This window comes from Notolepis coatsorum (assembly GCF_963971535.1).
Source record: "Notolepis coatsorum genome assembly, chromosome: 10".
Lineage (NCBI taxonomy): Eukaryota > Metazoa > Chordata > Actinopteri > Aulopiformes > Paralepididae > Notolepis > Notolepis coatsorum.
Window position 1 is genome coordinate 95,819,206 of NC_140174.1, and position 13,823 is coordinate 95,833,028.

The 13,823-nt window shown below is 43.3% G+C and overlaps 1 protein-coding gene across 1 annotated transcript in view; it reads right to left on the minus strand.

Annotated features, from left to right (window-relative positions):
* The window catches only part of sgsm1a (small G protein signaling modulator 1a), a gene marked incomplete at both ends in the record, with an annotated part of 153,352 nt that overhangs the window by 104,800 nt on the left and 34,729 nt on the right, over nucleotides 1-13,823 (minus strand). The gene's annotated exons all lie outside the window — the stretch shown is intronic.

Genomic DNA, 13,823 nt, shown 5'->3' on the forward strand with positions numbered 1-13,823 from the left:
ATAGGGTTCCACTAGAGTGCAGAGCGTAAGCTATACGATAATATAACTAGGCTATGATGTAAGTGGGGAAACACAGTGGTTAATAAGTTGCGAAGTGCGCACTGTTTCTCAAAAGGCCCCACGGCGACAGCAGCAGTAAACATTATACCAAACATTTTGCAAACATGTACAGAGGTATCACAATGTCACACACACACACACAAACACGCGCGTGCACGCATTGGTGAAACCACACACTGAGTATAGCCTACTGTGCACGTCAGAGCTTCGGCGAAACCACAAGGTATGAATATTTAAGTAGGTACAGTACAACTATCACCATTGCCATCAATCAATATATGATCAGTCAATGCAGCCAGGTTTTCCAATAACGCCTACACAAACATACATGCATGCATGCATGCACGCTCTCTCTCTCTCTCTCTCTCTCTCTCTCTCTCTCTCTCTCTCTCTCTCAGGTAGTCGGGAGCAGCATATCACTGTAATATCTTTGTGCATACTCCCATGCACACGCCCGTATTCCGATCCGTACGCTCGGCTGGGAACGTTAGCTTGATGCTATCAGTTAGCCTAGAGTTAGCTGTTTAGCTTGTGCTACAACCATTGGCGTAGCCGTGAGAATAGCAGGCCCTGGCACTCTGACTACGACGTCATCTTTGGCAGAAGATGTAGTCGGGCCTGCGCCATGACCGGCTGCAGGAGGGGGACGTCACGCCGGAGCTAGGCTCCGGCCATAGCTTCTTCTGGCTTAGCCAGCGAGAGGCCTTCGTCGACGTGGAGACCAACCTGTGTTGCAGCCTTTCGTCCTGCATTCCTTGGTGCAGGTAAGATGTCCCCCAGGTAAGATGGACATTACTCCACTCTTCCTTCCTTCCCCTCCCGAATGTTTTTGTTAATAACGATGTTTTTGTCTACGATGTCTTTGTCGCTGCTGGCGGGACAAAACCTCATAACTCCAAAAACCCAACTTTTCAGCAGATGAAAAAAACGAACACAGATTTGAGGGTGAATAGAGTTAGGAGGTTTAGACAGATGATCGGTTTAATGCTTTCCCATTGTTTAAACTTTGTAAAACCCACACACACATATGGAGGATGATCTACGGAGTTGATTTATATAAAAAAAAAAAAAATGGAGTTATGAGGTTTTGTCCCGCCAGCAGCGATATGTTACTTCACTACATTTGGAGATACGACGTGTGCTGTGTGAGAATTGTCTTGGTTGCTTTGTATAGCTTGGGTTAGAGTTGGCCAAAGCTTGTGCCTTTCTCTCTACCTATAGAACAGCGTTGTTTTTTTAACTGGGTTTTTTGTTGTATGATGAGAAGTTGTGTATCTTCATGTAAATGTTTAGACAACATGGCTGAGCCCGCAACTGTCTGGGTTACCCTACAATGCTGTGCATAGTGGCATATGATCGAGGGCTGAGTCCCTCTCTTAGCTTGTTATTCTTTACTTGAGGGTAATGATGAAAATAACAAGTGGCAAGTTTTTTTCACACATAAGCAGAGCTGTGGGAAACCTGTTCAAACAAGGTCTTCGGCTGTGCTGGCGTGCATGATGTAAAGCTTACTCTACACATTTGGCGTCGTATCAGGGGTAAGGTGGTGAGGGGTGGGTGAAATTATTCCCCGGTTTGCCCCTGCCCCCCCCCCCCCCTCCCCTCAAATATTTCATTTCAACCTTTATTTAAAATCGTAAGCATCTGAGGTTTCCCTCATTTACAGAAACGACGATTGTACAGTACATAATAAAAACAATATTCACAGAAATTTAAACACCAGAGTAAAACAAATTAAAAACGTTTAAAAATCATTTTAAAATATCAACTAAAACAGTTACAGGTAGTCACACAATGGTCTGAAATCATACATTTAAACATTCCAAGGGAAGGGAGAACCTCCAATTTTAGCGTGAGTTGAAGGACATTCCATGAGTTAGAGGCATCAAAGGAAAAGGCTGACTTCCCTAGCTCAGAACAAATCTGAGGAACCCTAAGAACCATCCAGTCATTCGATCGAGTTGAATAGGTTCCAATATTCCAATTTAACAGTGAGGAGATATAAACAGGTTGTTTACCAATAAGGGCTTTAAAAATAAATAAATACCAGTGTTTGTTGCGCCTTTCTGCAAGAGAAGGTCAACCCACCCTATCATACAGGACACAATGGTGAGTATCATATCTGTCACCAGTTATTTTGTTTACAAAATGTGTGTTGATTAACTATATTTTTGGGGATACGGTGTAAATCCCTCAGCTTCTGCTGGGGTTGTGCTCTTGCTTAGAGAAAGGCAATTTCTCTGAAAATGTTTTGGTCGCTGTCATGTAGACTTAGCAAGGCCTGTGACCAGCACTTAATCGATGACTTATGTCTTCTCTCATCATAAAAAACGGCGTTCCTCTTACAGTAGTGAGAGTGTACTTTTTGCCCTTTTTAGTTGTGATGGAGGGTTGTGTGTATCGTATTCACGTTTAGGATCCACAACTGGGTTAGGTGTTGGCCTACAGAAGTTACATGTGTAGCTCTTGGTCTGTGTTTTTTCTTCCTTTAGGGTAAAGGTGTAAAAATTCAGGTGGCAAGTTCGCACATGAGCCTGAAGTCATGTATAACCAGTTTTTGCACAGGCGAGGTTATCGTCTGTGGCTGGCGTGCAGAATGTGAAGCTGTTACCCTAACAGGTATAATGCGCTTTCATGTAGCACGCTATGACTGGTGTCATGGCTCTGCTTTGTCGTTACATCGTATCAGGGGTGAGGGGTCATGAGGGGTGGGCTGATAAAATCCTCCCCCCCTTTACTGATTGGCCGGGAGGTGGGACCTCCTGCCTGTCAGTTTTCCCTGTCGGCTGAGGGGCAGAGCGTCACAGGGAGGGGGAAGGGGGGTTCCCTGGTTCCACTCCCTGTTATGGGTGGGTCACAGGATTTCCCCCCGGCCTGGGTGCGTTTCCTATTGGCCAGGAGACATCCGTGAGGTTACAGGCTCTGTGCTGCAGACCGCTGTCTTTGTCAAAGTTGGATGATGCGTTGCATTCGAAAGCTGTTCGTTTTCTGCTCTGCTCTCTATTACAGTGTGTATTGGGCGGATCAAGTCAGTTAACCCGTTGTCCGCCGGGGCGCATATCTGCTGTTCTGGTACCCCGAAGGACTTTGTGCTTTTCCGGGGGCAAAATGCCGGGTCGGTCCGAGCTTCGCAGGGATTGATGTTGTGGATAGGTGTGTCATGTGTATGCCACTACGGCTTGCCCATAACAGTGACGTGCTTGGTCCATACTGTGTTGTACCTTGTGCTGTGTTAGGGGGCCTGGTCCTTCTCCATTGTATTCACTCCTCCCTCCCCCTGCTGGGCAGGTATGGGAGGGGGCTGTGGAGGTGGTTGCTGTCAACCCCTCTAGGCATCCCTGTGTAGGTCCCGGTCCGCCAGACCCAGGTCCGGACTTGTTCCCGTCGACCTGTTGGCCTGGGTTAACCCTTTGAAAACTGAAACACTTTGTTTCTAGGTTTTTCTTGGTGGGTTAAGGGAACAACCGCCTCCTGTTAAACTAAACATAGGGAGGTGGTTGGTTCTCCGGTGTGTTGGTAACAGAGTCGACTCTCGGGTTGAGGCCAGCTTGACCCCATCTGCCCGAGAGTGTGCCCCCGCATTTTTCATGACGTCTGCCAATTGTGTCGGCTTCTCCTTTGAACCTGGACCCCGCTGGAGGGGTCGGGTTTGTTGAGGTCATGACATGGTGCACAGCATACCGAACGCCCCTTCCGCCGGGTACTGTTCTTACAGTAGACCCCTTAGGCGCCTGTCTAGTCCGCAGTGCTCCAGGCACAGGTCGAGTTCTGGCCTGTTGCCTGGATTGAGGGATCAACCCTCTTGGGGGTTGTCTCCCCGGCGCGCCATCTGGCCCCACAGTATTGTGGGGGGGTAGCCTCTTGGGGCTTACGGGCATGCCAGCGCTCTGCACTGACTCACTGAGGACCCCGTGGTCTTCGCCTTCGGTGGTGAAAGACTTGGGAAGGAGCTGTTAGTATGGCCACGACCCCGCTTATGTAGAGGAGCGGATGTGGGTGTGGCCAGGCGGATGGGTGTGTACATGTAAAGAAAATTATTCAGTATTAGATTGGTAAGGGATAGGGTTCCACTAGAGTGCAGAGCGCTCGCTATACCAGGATTAATTTATCATCATAAACCCCATATCAGCCCTATAATTTCTTATATTTCAAAAAAGCAACTGGCCAAGATGAATACGTTCTGTACAACTGTGTAACTAATAGTACACAGGGTGATTTGTGGGTAATGCTTGCCTATTTTCCGATTTAGAACTGTCAACTAATACAATAAGCCTAATTTAACCTACCACAGAAAGTAGCCTGTATTTTGTCCCCCTCATAGACTTGCTATTCTAGGCTAAATCTAAGGTCAGTGGTCACAGAGAGAAATGTTCATGGTCACAAACTGTCCCAAGGTCTATGTGGAATATGCCATTGTGCCTACTGCATAACAGTCTAATATCGACTGTAATGAAATTGAAAGGTTATTAAGCCTATAGGACTATACATAATGCCATTAACCTAGGCATTTAATTAAATAGGGATTCAGATACCACAGATACAGCCTCGGGCAGCGCTATTATTTAAGAATACGTTGACTGTCTGTATACACCCAGCCTCGGGCAGCGCTATTATTTAAGAATACGTTGACTGTATGCACACAAACAATTTTTTAATTTTTTTTTAATAAATGTCTTTTTATTTTTATTTTTAGTCTTTAGGGGGCCTCGCGTTTAAATCTTGCACAGGGCCTCGCATTTCTCCCAGACGGCACTGCCTACGGGAGACTGCAATTCGAAACTGGCCCCTGTAAATGTCCTAACCCAACCCCCTCCAATGTACAGTAAATGTCCTAACCCAATAATACACGAGACCCTCTTCTTGGGACCAAGTAAGGTTTCGTCGATAATCCAATGTACAGTTACCCTAGGGCTGGGCGATATAACGATAACGATAAATATCGCGATATATTTTAATAATCGATATCGAATATCGAAATTTAAAAAAAATCGATTTTTTTTATATATATATATATATATATATATATATATATATATATATATATATATGTATTTTTTTTTGTGACCTGCAACAGGGCAGTTTTAAAACCAGAGACAGTGGACAGACTTGTCTTTCTTGCCTGCAACTTAAAGTAATGGCTTATGACAATACTGACCAAATTGAGATTTATTTTTCTCTTGTCCATTTATTTTGTTTGCTTTTTTTTTTTTTTTTTTTATTAACTTTCTTTTTATTGTTTTTCACAATAAGCAAACAATCACAAACAACAAGACATAACAAAAACACAATCCCGGGCTGCATTATTAGTGTCACTTTACAAAAATATACTTTTCACATGAGTTCTCAATTCTCTTACTTTCCCTATAGGTATGGCGAATATTCTTTACAACTATACATCAATACATCATCCACTGGTTGTCGTCATTACCATATAAAAGTCCCACTTTTCCCAGTACTTCAAACCTTTCTCTTCCTGTAATCTGAGAGTAAAAGTAAGTCTTTCCATTGTGTATATTTCGCCTATAATGGCCAACCATTTTTCTTTTGTTGGAGGTTCTTGTTGATACCAGAGACGCGTGATCGCTTTCTTACTTGCTGCTAAAAATATTTTCATCAAATATCTGTCTCCTCCTACCAATTCCTCAGGTAAGTTACCCAGGTATAAATAGGAGAAGGTCTCCGGTATCTTAAAATTCAATATAACCTGCATGGTGGAGTGAACATCTTGCCAATAACGTTGAATTCCTGGACAATTCCAAAAGATATGAGAGTGGTTTGCCTCCCTCTGGCCGCACTGTCTCCAACATGGTTGCTCTATGCCTACTTGTCGGGATTTGATTTTGGGAGTTATGAAGAATCTAGTCAAGTTTTTCCAGCAGAATTCTCTCCATGTTTTTGAATTAGTCGAGCTACATTGAGTTCTGCACATGTTCTCCCATTCGTCTTCGGTTATTTCAATGTTTGATTCCTTTTCCCAATTTGTCTTAATGTAACTTGTAGAGTCAGTTCTGGCCTGAACAAAGCTATTATACAATTTTGACACAGTTTTACTCATCTTGTCCCTGTATGCCTGAATGAATATCTGAATAACACTGTCTATTGGAGTATTGGGCTCAGACACCTTTACCTCTTTTAGAAAGTACTGGCGTAGTTGTAGGTATCTGAAGAAGTCGTGTTTATCCAAACCGTATGTATCTTTCAAGGTTTGAAAGCTCACAAGTTCTCCATTCTTTACCATTGTGCTGAATGAGGTAATACCTCGGAGAGCCCATTCCTTAAATGTTTGATCATACATTCTTGGTTTAAATCCTAAATCGAAGGCAAACCACCTCAAGATCTTAATCCTTTTTTCTAACTTGAATTGTTTCACAATTTTGAACCATGTCTGTAGGGTGTGTACAATAAATGGGTTTAAGTTTCTATATAGGGTCTTGGCCTGCTGTCTATCACCAATTACTGTCTGGAGTGGTATATCAAGTGATTTCACTTCAATGTCCTTCCACTTCGCTTCGTAGTCCCTTTCACACCAACAGACCAAAGGTCTTATTTGCGCTGCATAGTAATACTCCTTCAGATTTGGGAGGGACATGCCTCCCTTCTCTTTAGGGAGTTGGAGTGTCCGGAACCTAATTTTCGGTTTTTTCCCGCTCCATATGAATCTAGAAATCATCCTGTCCCACTCGTTAAACTGTTTAGCAGGGATTTCCACCGGCAAGGACTGGAAAAGATATAGTAGTCTAGGGACTACGTTCATTTTTACTGAGTCTATTCTGGAGGTGAAATCCAGGGGGGCTAATGACCATCTTTCTATATCTTTTTTAATTTGTGTGTTTAGGGGCTGGTAATTTGCTTCATACAATTTTGTTAAGTCCTTAGTCAGCCTTACTCCCAGATATTTTATGGACTTCATGTTCCAATTAAAATTGTAGTTTTCTTTTATTTCTCTTGGGGGGGTATAGTTATATGTAAGTATCTGTGTTTTTCCTATATTTAGTTTGTATCCCGAATGTTGACCATAGGTTTCAATAAGGTCCATTAGTCTAGGGAGGCTCAGACTGGGGTTTTTTAAGTAAATTAAGACATCATCTGCGTATAATGCTATCTTATGCTCCGTTTCTTTTATATTAATACCTGTTATATTGGGGTCTTCCCTAATTGCTTGGGCTAGCGGTTCAATGAAAATCGCGAACAGGGCGGGGCTACATGGACAACCTTGGCGTGTACCGCGTTCTAGGGCGATCGGATTTGTTAACCGACCGTTTACTTTTATTCTCGCTGTGGGTCTTGTATATAGTGTTTTAAAACACCTAATTGCATCTTCCTTGAATCCTAACCTTTCTAGTACCAAGAATAAATAGTCCCAGCTCACACAATCAAACGCTTTTTCCGCGTCCAGACTTAATAAGGCCGAATAAACGTTGGTTTGTTTAATCTGATTCATAATATGTAGTGTTCGTCTTAAGTTATCCTGGGTTTGGCGACCAGATATAAATCCAGTTTGGTCCGTGCTTATTAGGTCTGGCAAAAACTGTTCTAATCTTTTTGTGATAATGGAGGCGTACAGCTCCATAATAATCCAATAATAATAATAATCCAAATTAAGGATCGATATTGGTCTAAACGAACTACATAATTCCTTATCTTTACCCTCCTTGGGAAGTACTGTTATAGTCGCCTCCCTCCAGGAGGGAGGGGGGATGCCCTCTCTAAGAGTGTTATTTTGTTTGCTTTCTAATTTAAAATACAGTTTGAAACCGTCTGTACACAGTAGGCTATGTGTGCTAGCAGAACTAGACTCCAGTCACGAGTCACGGTGCACATGTGCGGTGGTTTGTCCACCAAAAAAGCGCCAAAAGATCGAAAATAAACTAGCAGAGCCAGAACTGTTCAACTCCCTTGGAGCCACAGCCAGCAGAGAAGCCGGTTTACTTTCACTTTTAAACCAGCTGCAACCTGAGAACTGGAGTGTGAGGGGATGTAACACTAAAGATGGCGGCAATGACAAAGAATTGCTGCAAAATAAACATACATCTGTTGTTTAAAAATATCGATATTGAGAAATATGATAACATTATCATATCGTTATCACGATATGATTTTCTTTCCATATCGCCCAGCCCTAAGTTACCCCCCCACCCCACCATACCCATCCCCCCCCCCACCCACCCAACCACCTCCAATGTACAGTCCCCCCCCACCCCACCTCCTCCAATGTACAGTTTCTTCGTCAAATGTATACTCTCTTTTTTAGACTTTTTTTGTATCACAAACAGTACTGTATTTGTAAATCTGGTATGTCATAAATGTATAGATGTAGCAGTACTGTCTATCTGTATGTCATGTATGTCATATATGTTATGATGAATTGAAAATGGGGGACCCTGATGTAAACAAGACGAAAGTCTTTCTCTGGTCTGCATCCCCTTAACAATTGTGTGTATTGAGCTGTACTATATTGTACCCATTCTGCAATCTGTTAATACAATTTTCAATCAATTCAATCAATCCAATTTGTGTCCCGGCCTCCCGGGTAGCAGACTCTACTGTCTCGGCAAATAGACTGCCATATCCGTGACAAGTCTTCCAATAACGCAAGATTATCCATGCTGCATTCATTCGGAAATACCTATTCTAAATGCTATTTATAGGGTTTGACAATAATTACACTCATGTCTCTATTTTACAATTAACTATAATTAATTATGAGTCATACCGAACAGGTTGTTGGAACTCTAATGCATGAAAGCTTATTCCGTCCGTCTGCAGTCTTCCTATTCTACCGCTTGGTGACATGTACGCACGGTCCGAGCTGTGCATAGCTATACGCACAATCTCAAGCACACGTTCAAATTGATAAATCCCACACTTTGCTTAGAAATGATCTTACACACGGTTTGTGTGTACGCAGCATTGATAAATGAGGGCCCTAATCTACACCCTCCCCAGACCGACAGTGGGGCAATGCGTGCAACGACCAGGAAGGGAATTGGCATAACGACTAAATTGGGGGATGACAAAAAAATATATATTTAATTATATTATATAAAAAAAAATTATGATCGATCTTGGGATTTTATGAATCGATAATTGCTCATTCAAATGAAGATAGATTCAGAATCGGGAAATCGATTTTTTTTAACCCAGCCCTAATCCACAACCACATAGGATGCAAGACCGCAGTGGCAATTTCAAACCACTGGCTGTATAAAGATTTGAAGCTACAATCTAACGTCATATAATGTCACAGACTGAAACTTAAATGACACCTCGACCAGATCAAACCAACGGCCTTGCATACCTATATCACAAGCTGCAAACATATATCATGGTCTGCAAATGTGTATTGTAGTGGTAAATGGACTGCATTTATATAACACTTTACATCTTATGCCTCACATTCACCCATTCACTCATACATTCACACACAGACGGCGAAGGTAACCATGCAAGGTGCCAACCTACTCATCGGAGGGGTTAAGTGTCTTGCTCAAGGACACTTACACACACTGCTGGGAGGAGCTGGAATTGAACCGGGAACCTTCTGATTACCAGACAAGCGCTCTACCTCCTGAGCCACTGTTGCAGACATTATTATGCAGACATTAGGAAGGCGCTCCAGAGGGTCGTCAACTCGGCCCAGAAAATGATCGGCTGCCCTCTCCCCTCACTGGAAGGACTATACAACTCCCGCTGCCTTAAAAAAGCAGTAAAAATACTGAAAGACCCACACCACCCGGGCAACAAACACCTCGTACGGCTGCACTCGGGCAGGCGTTTCAGCGTCATGCCCACCCAGACTAACAGACTGAAGTTTAGTTTTTATCCTAGGGCCATATGTGCACTAAACTCAGCTAAAATGTAAAACAACAGTCTCCCTTGCACCCCCCCCCCCCCCCCCCACGCACACACAACATTAAGGGATAGTGCAATTATCTTTTACACCCCCCTGCTTATGTTAATGTTATTTATGCCTTACTCCTGTTTTTATATTTAATACTGTGTTTAGGACTGTGTTTTTATATTTTTACTAGCACCTAGGGCTGCATTTAAAATGTCGTTGTTACTGTTGCAAACTAAAAATAAGTTATAACTTATAACCATTTCTAAACAGACTTCAAACAGTTTTTGTAGGTACAAAACCCCAAAAACAAATAAAACTCCTTTGTGTTATTAATGAGTTTTAATAGTGTCTTCGTAAGACAAGTAACATTTGTCATTTGTAAAGCAAAAAGCTAGAAGTTATTCTTCAACTGATATGCGGTCGTAGGCAGGGACACTGTCTTAGAACACATAACAAGTCAATTAATGCTTTCTCAAGAGCATGGGCACATACTGTACACACACACACACACACACACACACACACACACACACACACACACACACACACACACACACACACACACACACACACACACGCGCACACACACACACACACACACACACACACACACACACACACACACACACACACACACACACACACACACACACACACACACACAGAGCTTAATTCTCCACTGCCCTGGGTTCAGACTACCCTATCCAGATATTTCTTTCATGCCTCTCTCTTCACGTTCCTATCCAAACTCTGATTCAATGAGACAAACACTACCTTTTGAGCAAATCTCTCTCGTTTGCCTGACCCCTCTGCCCACGAGGAGCTATTACATTTCATCTTTTGATATTTACAGAACACTGCAGAGTACATTAAGGAACAATTAACCTTTATTTTAGAGGATAAACTGTTCCAAGGCTCACCTTCATGCATTGCAGCAGCAGCACTCAGCAGTCACAGAATCAAAATAAATGTTGCATGTTAGCTGCTGCGTATCACAGGATTATTATGCCTATCAATTTTATGTTATGAGACTTACATATTTATTTACATATCTACCACACACACATGCACATGCACACACACACACACACACATGCACACCTACACACACACACACACACACACACACACACACACACACACACACACACACACACACACACACACACACACACACACACACACACACACACACACACACACACACACACACACACACACACACACACACACACACACACACACACACACACACACACACACACACACACACTTTCTTACAGTAAAGTAGCTGCTATGGAGAGAATCAGTTCACTCAGCAGTGATTCCAGACAGCTGCTATGATTCACTATAAAAACAAATTGATATATGTTTTTGATATATCAGCTAATCTATTTTCTCAAAAAGGTTCACAAAATGTCACACATTTATATAAAGTTTCAATGATTTGTATCGGCATCAACATACACACACACACACACGCACACACACACATGCACACACACACACTCCTACACATTTTTTTTTTCTACTTTGTTCTCCCCATTTTTTCTATTTTTCTCCCATCCCAATTTCGTATTTCCAATTCTTCCCTCCCCTGTCTCGAACGTTGCTAGACTATGCCTCCCACTGGTCGGCTGCAATGTGGACGAAGCCTTGCATCACATGTCCCCTCCGGTACACGAGGAGGCAGCTGTTGCATCTTTTCACCTGCACAACGCGATCTCTCAGTGGCGAGGAGTAACACGTGGGAGGTTCACGCTGCCCCTGATACTTCCTGATTCTGCTGTACAGGCGCACCAACCGACCTGTAGGAGTCGCTGTCACACTCCTACACATCTGTCTGAATGCACACAATGATGCTCAACAAAATGAGTCACATGCAGACTGATTGATTTGTGAAGTGGAAAACACACAGATTGACGTGCAGGGTATACAAACACACACACACACACACACACACACACACACACACACACACACAGACGCACTTTCTTACAGTAAAGTAGCTGCTATAGAGAGAATCAGTTCACTCAGCAGTGATTCCAGACAGCTGCTATGATTCACTATAAAAACAAATTGATATATGAAATCAGCTAATCTATTTTCTCAAAAAGGTTCACAAAATGTCACACATATTTATATAAAGTTTCACTGATTTGTATCGGCATCAACACACACACACACACACACACACACACACGCACACACACACACACACACATGCACACACACACTCCTACACATATTTTTTTTATATCTACTTTGTTCTCCCCATTTTTTCTATTTTTCTCCCATCCCAATTTCGTATTTCCAATTCTTCCCTCCCCTGTCTCGAATGTTGCTAGACTATGCCTCCCACTGGTCGGCTTCAATGTGGACGAAGCCTTGCATCACATGTCCCCTCCGGTACACGAGGAGGCAGCCGTTGCATCTTTTCACCTGCACAACGCGATCTCTCAGTGGCGAGGAGTAACACGTGGGCGGTTCACGCTGCCCCTGATACTTCCTGATTCTGCTGTACAGGCGCACCAACCGACCTGTAGGAGTCGCTGTCACACTCCTACACATCTGTCTGAATGCACACAATGATGCTCAACAAAATGAGTCACATGCAGACTGATTGATTTGTGAAGTGGAAAACACACATATTGACGTGCAGGGTATACAAACACACACACACACACACACACACACACACACACACACACACACACACACACACACACACACACACACACACACACACACACACACACACACACACACACACACACACACACACACACACACACAGACGCACTTTCTTACAGTAAAGTAGCTGCTATAGAGAGAATCAGTTCACTCAGCAGTGATTCCAGACAGCTGCTATGATTCACTATAAAAACAAATTGATATATGAAATCAGCTAATCTATTTTCTCAAAAAGGTTCACAAAATGTCACACATATTTATATAAAGTTCCACTGATTTGTATCGGCATCAACACACACACACACACACACACACACACACACACACATCTGTCTGAGTACACACAATGATGCTCAACAAAATGAGTCACATGCAGACTGATTGATTTGTGAAGTGGAGAACACACAGATTGACGTGCAGGGTACACACACACACACACACACACACACACACACTCACACACACACACACACACACACACACACACACACACACACACACACACACACACACACACACACGCGGCTGTCTTTTCTCAGTGGTCTGGACCCTAGATCAAGCCATTGATGGGATTCATCCTGCAGAGGGTGTCTCACCAGACAAGCTGCCGGTTTCTATGGAGACGGCACGTGTCAAGAGGTGTATCGCTACCACGGAAGAAGATGCGTCAACAACATCCCATTCATCAATGAAATAAAACAGCGATGGCCGCTGCCTGCTGAAGTGAGAAGCCATGCGTACTGTATCCGTGCACTACAGTATGTATAGGGTGAAGCAGGGGTTAAATCTGAGCGTACTGTATCCGTGCACTACAGTATGTATAGGGTGAAGCAGGGGTTAAATCTGAGCGTACTGTATCCGTGCACTACAGTATGTATAGGGTGAAGCGGGGGTTAAATCTGAGCGTACTGTATCCGTGCACTACAGTATGTATAGGGTGAAGCAGGGGTTAAATCTGAGCGTACTGTATCTGTGCACTAGAGTATGTATAGGGTGAAGCAGGGGTTAAATCTGAGCGTACTGTATCTGTGCACTAGAGTATGTATAGGGTGAAGCGGGGGTTAAAGCTGAGTGTACTGTATCTGTGCACTACAGTATGTATAGGGTGAAGCAGGGGTTAAATCTGAGCGTACTGTATCCGTGCACTACAGTATGTATAGGGTGAAGCAGGGGTTAAATCTGAGCGTACTGTATCCGTGCACTACAGTATGTATAGGGTGAAGCAGGG